The following is a 10,375-nucleotide window of genomic DNA, read 5'->3' as shown; positions in this document are numbered from 1 at the left end:
GTTCAGGGCGGAGCGGGCGGGGAACTGGGGAGCGTGCGGGAGGCTGCGGGGTCCTGGGCTGAGGGGAGGCCTCCCCTGCCACTTTGTTTAAGAAGAAACAACGTTGATTATATCACAGTGTCTGACTCCTGTGCTCTTTCCTCAAAGCAGTTAAAAGAGGACTCGAGCCAGAAGTAGCGTCACGGGGACGAACGCCGACCCTGAGAAAAACACCCCGAAGAATCCGGGAGAAATGGAGGATCCCGAAGCGCAGCGGAAGCGCTCGGTCAGCGAAGATGTGGCCGGCGAGACGGAGGAAATGCTTTACCCGGGGTGGTGGCGGCCTCGTGCAGGTGGAGGCAGGTGCCGAAGAGGCCACGGCTGCGCTGGCATCAGGAGGGTCCCCAGTCCCGTCTCTGGGCTGGAATGAACGAAGAGTAATCACTTCTGTTCGGGTTGGAGCAGAAATTCCCTTCAGAGTGAAATATCAATGGAGATCTGTTTTCCCTGCTCAGTTGTTCAGTGAACACAAGTTTTTTAAAAAAAGCCCTCAGCAAAGAGGAAGGATGAATACTGAGAAAATAAAGGAATAAAGCCTGGGTAATGCAGCCAGGGAATTCGATTGTGAGCCAGGGATGGGGATGGGGGAGCGGTGAGAACATCATCAGCGTTTTACCAGGCACGCCTTCAGGGTTAACCAATCATGTTTCTAATTCTGGAATTCTCCAGGGGAGCGGCAGTTTATTTTAGATTAATGTTTTTTAAAAAGATTTTTATTTATTTATTTAGCATGCAAGTAGGGGAAGGGGCAGAGGGAGACAGAGAACCTCAAGCAGACTTTCACTGAGAGGGGACGGCCACCGGGGATTTGATCTAAGGACCCTGAGATCATGACCTGAGCCAGAATCAAGAGTGGGTCTCTTAAGGTACTGAGCCATCCAGGTGCCCCATAGTTTGGTATTTGTTTTTAATGAAAACGATGTAAGGCCAAAATACTCTATCCAGAGTCGTCTTAATATTTGAAATAATAATTTTTAACTTGTATATGTGGTATGTTCCAGACCCTGTTCTAAACACTTTACATGTGTTATCTCATTACCTTGTAAGAAAAATTCTGATATGCGTTATTATGTTTCTCTAAGGAGGGAACTGGTGTGCACAGAAATTAAGTGACTTGCTCAAGGTCACACACGTAATTACTGGTGAAGCTGAAAGATGAACAGCCGGATACCAGAGCCTGTGCTTGCAACCACTCTCCTTGTACAGCTACCTCGATAGTGGTGAGTGTACTGTGGGAAAGTACTGGAATAAAAATCAAGCAAATGCTTTTGATCCCCGCACTGCATGTGAGAAGGTCTCAATACGTGGTGAACTCTTCAGCGTTTTCTTTCAAGACACATTGGCGCAATCAGAGTGCTCATTTTATTTATTGCTTCATTCACTCAACAAATGTTTATGGAGCACTACCAATTTGTGTGACTCTATATTAGATTTGAGGACTTTAAAGACAGGTGAGACTCAGTCCCATTCCTCTAATGGCTCACACCCTAGCATGGAGACAGCAGGTGTCATGAGTGGTGTTGTAGAGGTAAAAGTTACATGACATAGTCTGGGAGCATAGAGAAGGAGAACTTAGGTAAGAATCTGTTTGAGAAAACTTCAGAAAAGACTCTGGAGGGGATGAAATATGAGGTGAAGCTTAAAAGAATAGAAGCGATGAGTTGAAGATGGGACTGGAGTGGAAGATGGGAAAAAGGAGGTAGTTGAATGTGATTTCAGTTAATGGACTTGTAGGAAATGGAAAACATTCGTAAGACAGCTGAATTATCTCCAAACTGAAAATCTTGAGAAAGATTATTTTATTTTTATTATTTGTGTAGAAAGATGATTTTATTTTAAAATATAGAGAGAAGCAAAACAGGAAACCTGAAGATAAGGATAAAGAATAAGAAGGAGCAGCCAGCAAATTATGAGGAAAATGAACAAACAGAAATGGGTCAGGGCAACCAAGAGAGGAGAGTTTCAAATAAAAGACTGATGACAGCAGTGTCATTTATTATAGAGATCAGTTGGGAATTCCAATGTTCTAGGCATGTTATAAGCTCCTTCTATGTACTAACTCAAGTATCCAAGAACCCTTTGCTGTTTAATCCTCACAACAACCCATTTTATGGAGGAGGGAAATGAAGTACAAGGAAGCCTACAGCTTCAGGGTGCAAGAGGTTTTATTAAGTTGCTAAAGGAAAAATGCCAGTGGAGAGGATGAAGATTCAGAAAAGGGGTATCTGAGGCCACTCGGGAGATAGGAGAGGCTGGGTTCTAAAATGCTGGGGAGAATCAATCCTTTAACCAGAGAAGCGATCTGAGATCAGAGGAAGGAAAATACATCTGCGTTGCTTGGGTCTTGTTCAGAAACCCTTTTAGGGTTTGGAGGAATCCCAACTAGCCACAGGTACCATATTCATCAGGCTTCCAGTTTGTTCTATTAGTCACCAAAACCCTGATTCAGTGGAGTTATATTCTCTCAAAAGTATTTCTTGTTTGGTCTGCTCCAAAGGTAACCACCAACAACCATCACCATGTTGATGGTCCAACAATTCCAGGAGAACAGCACTGCTGTTCTTCATCTCTTGATTTTCTAGAGCAGTCGGATTTTCGCACTGAAGGACTCCCAAGCAAGAGGAAAATGAGCACGTGCCTCAAAGTGCCTTGTCACGGGTGCCAAATTCGAGGGTCTCATTTTATCTTTTTGTTGTTGTTAAGCCACAGTAATTGCTGCACTGTTAAAAATATTTATTTTCCTAATAGGTCACACAAAAGCTGGGAAGAGAAAGACGGATGTCAACTAGCCTGCGTCCAAATCTGGGCTGAGGAGGAAGAAATGAGCAGCTGGAACAAACCACAGAGGTCAAGATGGCCCCTGGCCTGTGGAACCAGCTGCCTGGGCCCATATTCACAAGCCACGTTCACGAGCAGCACTGAAGGGCAGCAGGGGCAGCAGAGCTGCCGGCCCCAATCGCTGCAACTTGAGGAAAGAAGCAGGAGCTCACTCAGACATGGTCTTGATGCGTTTGGGCTCTTTCGTGGCCTTCTCCCAGTTCGTGCCCTGGAATCCCTCAGCGACCACACTCCACACGGTGCCCTCCTCCAGGCAGTGTGGGGCCATTCCAGAGCCCCCGGGGTGTGCGCGGGGTGTGGAAAAGCTTTGAATGACACCGCTGTACGGAAGGTGATGAGAGAAAAACTCTAAAGACCACATACACAAGGGAAGCCATTTTTAATTTCTTTCTAAGTTAGTGTAATGGTGCATAAACTTTTGTTGAACCGAAAGCCTAATGCATGGCCCACGACGCATACATTGCACATCTGCTTTGTAAATGGGTGGCCTGAAGGAAAACCAGCTTGTCCTTGAGATAGCGGTCAGTGCTCCTGCTCCGGGCATTCCTTTGCAGTAAAACTCGTTCCTGCCTGTGTGCCCATCTATCGTCCTTTGAGCTCTCACAAGATGCAAAAAAGTATAGGACCCTGTAAAAACTGTTCCTTCTCCAGAATGTTTTCTGCCCTGTGAAGAGCCTGTTTCCCCGGCGGCTGGCCTAAGCTGGGCTCAAATAAAACTCTTTCTTTTAGAGATTCTGACCGGTCTGTTCCCTTGGCTGGACGGCGTGCCAGGCCCCGCGTGCTCTGAATGCGCGTGTGCTTACGCTCTCGGCGCCCCGGGCTTGAGAAGCCTGAGCGAGGAAGCGTCTGTTCTGCGGCTTCTTGCAGATCCTGCAGTGGCGACCAGAGAGGCGCGAATGTCCCAATGTCCTGCTCCGCAGCGGTCGCATCCTGTGTGGCTCACCGGCCCCGTATTCCATGGTGTCCAGCAGTGGCTCCTGCAGAGTCTCCCGCTGGTCACCAGGGGAAGGGAGCAGCTGCGCGGGGCCACCTCTGCTGGTGCTTGTTCCCTGTTCTGTGGGTGCCTCGCTGACCCCAGCTCCCCCTGCCCCCGGCTGGCCCATGGAGTGCTGTTTGTGGCCGGTGTGCGGGCCCGGCGGCCCCCGCAGCTTCTGCCCATGTGGCTTGGCAGCCCCGCCGCTCCTCGCCAGGAGCATTAATTCAGGGGTCTCATTCTATCTTTAAAAGTCATGCAGTTTGCATCCTACCCTCCAGTCTACTTGGGCACTGGAAATAGAAAATAAGAAAAGATTGGTTCCTTACGCTTTAGAAATAGTTAAAAATAAAATAGATATACGCCGAGTTCAGAGGTGGCAAATCTATGGGCCTATTACCGGTCTCCCCGCCATAGTCAAGGCAGGTAACACCCATCACCTGTGACTTTCTTTTCCAAGCAACGAAAAGTTAGGCTTGGTTCCTCCTCAACACGGTACCCACTGCCTGTCAGTCAGAATGGGCTTTGATTTGGGTAAATCCCTGCGCATAAGAGAAAGTTTAATTCGAAAAGATATGTATTAGAGGAAAGATCCTGCGAAGGGCAGTAAGAACATTGGAGGAAGAGGGTGTTTCTGCCCGGGGGGATCAGAGGAAGCTTTACAAACGGAGGTAGGCGGTCTGTGGCTGTGGTGATGGCTTTGCTCCACAAAGTCTCCGGGGCCCCGGGTTCCTTCCAGTTCATTTTCTATCATCCTTATCTGGTGGGTGGATTTCTAATCATCACATTCAGATTTCAGACAGAAAGATGGAGGAAGAGACAAGAAAAGGCAAAGGGTGTTGCCAGCTCTTATTAAAGGAAATCTCCAAGAAGCCGCAGCCCAGGGAGCCCACCTGCATCTCACTGACCAGACCTTAGTCACATAGCCACACCTACTCACAAGTTCTGTTCCTACGGAAGAAGATGAATATGGACGTTACCTGGGGACGGGGGTGGAGGAAGGGGAGGAGGGGGTCACATAAATGGTTGTTTTGTCAAGTTAAGTGGTCTCTTTTTATTTTCAGCATGACTCTTGTATGTAGAATGCCCAACCCCTGACATGTAATATATGTGTTTGTCTTCTTCCATAAGAATAGAACCCCAAATAAGTAAATGGACAGTGGAATAAGAATTCCCTTGCAGCAAGAGAGGATGAAGAAACAGTGACATCCACTGAGTAAGAGGAGTTAAGAGGTGAAAACAAAACAAAACAAAAGCCTAGAGAGAATCAGCTTAAGGAAGTAACCAGAAATAAAGTCGGTAGTATGCAGTGTCCCCTACACAGGGAGGGAGTGGATTATATGGGGAGTGCAGAACTTCCTTTGGGCAATCTGACGGGAAGCAACGGGAGATTTGGCCATATCTGAAGTCTCCTTTCAAAAGAGCTCAAGTGGAAGGAGCCAGCTCCAGTCTGGAGGGGAGATAGCGGAGGGCTATTGCCAAGCATGTCTTGTCTTATGCCATTAGTGGCTCCATTCCATCTTCACCAGAACACGCATCTCCCCCAAGAAGAACTCAAGGAAGCAGGTCAAGTTTCTGGCTTGGCCCTCAATTTCACGGCCATCCTCTTGCTGAGATAGACTTATATCTCCTTAGACTGGCTACCTGTCATGTTCTCGACAAGCTGACATTCAGCAGTGTCTGCGACATCTGTTTTGAAGGCGATCTTTGACTTTTTCCTGGTGCAAAGGGAACGCAGGACCCTGTGACAACTGTAGGGAGTGGTTCCTTTATTGTAGGCTAGGTCTCCTATGCAGTGGGTGTTCCTGACCCAGATCTTCCATTGTGATAGTAGGAAGACTCTAAGAAATGCTGGCCTCCAGGTAGACTTTCCTCCAGGTAAGTGCCAACAGGCCACCGGCTCAGACTAAGCTCTCACCCTTACCGAACTCCTCTCATCCCAGAACCCAAACTCCTCCATTCTCTCTACCTTCTTCATCTTCTCTGAGTCCTCCAGCATCCTGCCCCTGAGCTCACCTGTTCCTCTCTGAGTTCTCTCTCAGCTCTGCTCCCCGTCTCTTGACAGTGTGTGATATGAGCAGGGCAGGTGGAGGGGGGATAGCATGTGAGTTTGGAGGCTAAAAGAATTGACCCCTGTCCCAAGCTGGAATTCCCATCTCCTCCTCAGAATATTTGTGGCTGATGTTTTATTGTCTTTGCCATTGCACTCTCCTTCTTGTGCCTCATTTTGGTAGCATCCTTCCAGACCTTTCCCCTTTTTCCCTCAGAGTCACCTGTTTTTGCCATCTGGGGATTCACTTTGGGTAAGGAGTCACCATCTGGTTGCTTTGGTTCTGAAGAGCATCTGGGTTTGGGGACTGAGATGAAGGGTAAGGGAGAACCATTGTGAGTAGGGGTGAATGGTTAGAAATTGTGACCTACAACCCTGGACAGGCACCTTTCATCAGTCTGAGACCTTTTTCTGAGATGAGACGCTAGAAAATGAGATGCCACATCGGCCCCAAGGAGCGTGTGTGGTGTCTAGGGTTGCCAGATTTAGAAAGAAAAAAAATACAGGGCGGCTTATTATATTTGAATTTTAGATAAATAATGTATTTTTAAGCTTTTTTACATGGGGCTATCTATACTAAAAAACGATTCATTGTTTATCAGAAATTCAGATCGAGTTGGGCATCCTGTGTTTTATTTGGCAGCCCTAGAAGTAGCCTTTGTGTGGAAGGAGAGACACTTGTGTGAAAGGAATTCATTTATAAGTAGCAGGATTTGTGATAACATGAGGCGGGGAAAATTCCACACCTTCCTAGGATGCCTCTATTTGGGACGGTGAGAAGATATCACATGAGAGAGTTAGATCCTGTGAGTATTTTAAGATAATGAGATCTGATTATAGGAGAGAAAGAGTTATCTCTGTGGCTGGAGTCAGATATTTGGAAAGAATAGGGTGTGGTGATTTGGGAAAGAAGAAATGTGAGTTTGGGCTAATGACAGGTAGGAGAATAAGGCGTTGGACGTCTGGGGGAGGGGGAGGATCAGGGCCCAGCGGAGGTGTCGGGGGTGGGCCACGCTTAGGTGGAAGGGTGAATTTGGATGGGAAGTGACTTCAAATAAGTAGATGGTAGATTTACATTGGTTGGACAAGCATGATCAGGCAAGTGGGTCGGCAGGACGGGGGTATGAGCTGCATTTGGCAATTTAAGGTGTGGAGAATTGACAAGTTGTAGAGGGAAGTGATCAATGAGCTTTTTTGAAGGATACATTTTATAGATACATAGGAATTCCATTTGAAAAGGTTGTAAATCCTCCTTAGACACTATGCTGTCTGTCTCTCTCTCTCTCTCTTTTTTTAATCATCCCTCGAAGCAACTTACACACTAAAGAGGCAGGCATATTTTACTAGGACGTGCACTAACACGGATGCTCTTAGGGACGGGACATAATCAAGATCGAAGCGGAACTTCCTAGGATATTTAAAGGAAGGGCTAAGGGGTGAGGTTTTTCCTGCTCACCTCTAAGCTCACCTCTAAGCTCGCACCAAGGGTGGACTCCAGAGAGATGTACTTTCTCTTATGTCCACGGGGAAGATACATTTGTGATTCTTGGGATCCTGAAGCCCACACTGCCGATGAAGACTCCCACGCAGGCAGACCCCACATCACCTGAGAGCGTCCTCACTTTGTACTTATCTTGTTCCTGAGTTCTCGTGATTGTCCTCGCACCCGTGAACCCAGCCAGATTTTAACTTAGTCAAGGGAAAGCTTTTACGCCTCTTTTTTTTTTTTTAAGATTTTTTATTTTTGTGAGATAGAGAGCACGAGTAGGGGCAGAGGGAGAAGCAGACTCCGCGCTCAGCAGGGAGCCCGATGTGGCACTCGATCCCAGGACCCTGAGATCATGACCTGATCCAAAGGCAGATGCTTCACCGACTGAGCCACCTAGGTGCCCTGCGATGTCACCTCTTCTTAATTTACCTTTTCTGTCATTCAGTGAGTCTACCTGGCTACCCATATGGAGACATCCATTATCCTTCTCCTGAATACCAGCTGACTGCCCTTCTGTGTTTTCTTTCCAGCTCTCCATATTCTCTGTTTTGCAACTCTCATTTGTCTTTCCATCTTGATTGTTACAAGTTCACAACGCAGCACCCCCTCCCTGAGTTGTGGGAAGGATGCAATGTGGTAATTTGTGCAGAGGCCAGCACAGTGGCTGGGTACGAAGCAGGTACCCATTAAAATGATAGTTCTCTAAAGAGCATGAACTATGCCTTCGATTTCTTTTGGCTCCAAACCAGTTGTTCTAAACCCAGTAAACACCAAACACCAACAATTTGAGACTGCTTGTTAAAATCCGTTTCTCCTTTTGTCTCCACTTCATGATGTCTTCCTATCTCAGTGACTTTCTGATTTTTCTCTTTCTCCTTCTATTTCTCAGGATTCCTTTCTTTCAGTTCATCCTCAACCAGATACACTTGGAGGACTAGCCTCGAGGGGATGAACACAGCCTGAAGAGGGTAGACCCTGGGAAGTCTGAGCCTAAAGCGTGTTCCCGGAATAGACTGAACCCTTACGAGATTCCCCACGTGCAGCGAGAGCCCCTGAGTCTTTGAGTTGCTTCTGCCAGCCTCGCTGTGCTTTACCTTCTGTGCTCTGGGAGTCCGTCTCCTAGTCCATGCGTCCTTTTGTCGAAATCCTGTCCGTTCCGCCCGTGGAGTTAGGTTCAGATTTAGACAAGAAGGTGGTTTAAGGAGATTCATTCTCAGCTCAGATGAGCCGGTGGAACCGCTTGCACAGCCCCCAGTGTGTACATCTGCACACTGTTTCTAAGCCTAGGGCCCCTGTGATTTTGCCGCCCCTGGCTGAATGCCCACACAGTGCCGTGGTTTCCGAAGGCAGACTGTAAAGGAGACCAGTGGGCCCAAGTTTAGGGTACAGCTGGATCAGTGGGGTTGGGAGAAAAAACCTCAGACCACCACCCTGTGCTTCCTTCCCCTTATTTCGAGTGGGTTATGTGCAAACTGCTGGTTTTAAGTCATTTCCAGGCAATGATTTGGAGTCAGCCATTTGCCACGTCAGAATTCCTGTTTTTCCAATGTTGACTGAATTTGTGTTGTTGGGGGATGTTATTAAGAAATCAAATTTCGTTTTCTTTTTAAAAATTGTGTTGTGGTAAGATGTATATAGCATAAAGCACACCATTTGTAACCACTTTTGAGTGTACATTTATTTATTTTTTTTTAAGATTTTTAATTTATTTATTTGACAGAGATAGACAGCCAGCGAGAGAGGGAACACAAGCAGGGGGAGCGGGAGAGGAAGAAGCAGGCTCACAGCGGAGGAGCCTGACGTGGGGCTCGATCCCAGAATGCCGGGATCACGCCCTGAGCCGAAGGCAGACGCCTAATGACTGCGCTACCCAGGAGCCCCTTGAGTGTACATTTAAAAAGCATTAATTATATTTACAACGTTCGCCAACCATCATTACTATTTCCAAATCTTTATCTATCGCCCAAATAGACACTCAACCAATTCATACCTGTTTTCCCCCAACTCCCCATATCCTCAAGTCCATGTTGTCTCTATGAATTTGCCTCTTTTAGATATTTCATATAAGTGGATTCATGTAATATTTATACTTTGGTGTCTGGCTTATTTCACTTAGTATAATGTTTTCAAGGTTCATCTGTGTTTTAGCGTGTGCGAAAACTTCCATCTTATGGCTGAATACTATTCCACTGTGGTATATACACACATTTGGCTTTATCCACGCACCTGTTGATGGACGTTTGTGTCATTTCTACCTGTGGCCGTTGCGAACAATGCTACCGGGAGCACTGGTGTGCAAGTGTCTGTGTGGATCCTGTTTTCAGCTACCTTGGGTACGTACCTGGGGGGGGAAGAAACGGCTGGCTCCTGTTGTACACAGCAATTTACACTTTACATTCCCACTGGCATTGTGTGAGGGTCCCAATTTCTCCACATCCTTGCCAACATTTACTTTCCTTTTCTTTTTAATTATAGCCGTCCTAGCAGGTATGAAGTGATATCTCATCGTAGTTTCAGTTTGCATTTCCTGATGATTCCTGATGAACATCTTTCCATGTGCTTATTGGCCATTCACATATCTTCTTTAGAGACATTTCTATTCAAATCCTTTGCCTATTTTAATTATTAATTAATTAATTTAAAATTTTTCATTAGCATATAGTTGACACACAATACTCCACCAGCTTCAGGTGTACAACACAGTGATGCAGCAGCTCTGCGTGTTAGGCTACGCTCACCCAGGCGTAGCTCCCCTCCGTCACCATATAATGCACTTACAGGACGACTGCTGGGCTCCCTGTGCTGTTTGTACTTTTCATCCCTGTGACTTACCCATTCCATGACTGGAAGCCTGTACTGCCCAGTCCCTTTCACCCATTTGGCTCATCCCTCTAACCTCCTCCTCTCTGTCAACCACAAGTTGGTTTGTTTGTTGTATTTATGAATCTGTTTCTGCTTTTGTATTTATTCTTTTGTTTTTTAGTTT

The 10,375-nt window shown here is 46.6% G+C and overlaps 1 long non-coding RNA gene across 3 annotated transcripts; it reads left to right on the top strand.

Annotated features, from left to right (window-relative positions):
- The first annotated feature begins 1 nt into the window (after window position 1).
- Window positions 2-3,607, top strand: LOC103665088. Of its 3 annotated transcripts, none has more exons than XR_569234.2 (4): window positions 2-416; window positions 769-905; window positions 1,122-1,259; window positions 2,788-3,607. It is a non-coding gene; the product is annotated as an uncharacterized LOC103665088 (long non-coding RNA). The 3 variants fall into 3 exon arrangements; XR_569232.2 differs by having other exon boundaries at window positions 2-579; XR_569233.2 differs by lacking the exon at window positions 769-905 and having other exon boundaries at window positions 10-579.
- Window positions 3,608-10,375: the final 6,768 nt, after the last annotated feature.

This window comes from Ursus maritimus, unplaced genomic scaffold (assembly GCF_017311325.1).
Source record: "Ursus maritimus isolate PB19 unplaced genomic scaffold, ASM1731132v1 scaffold_30, whole genome shotgun sequence".
In the NCBI taxonomy this organism is placed as follows: domain Eukaryota; kingdom Metazoa; phylum Chordata; class Mammalia; order Carnivora; family Ursidae; genus Ursus; species Ursus maritimus.
This window is presented reverse-complemented; position numbering and strand designations above follow the sequence as displayed.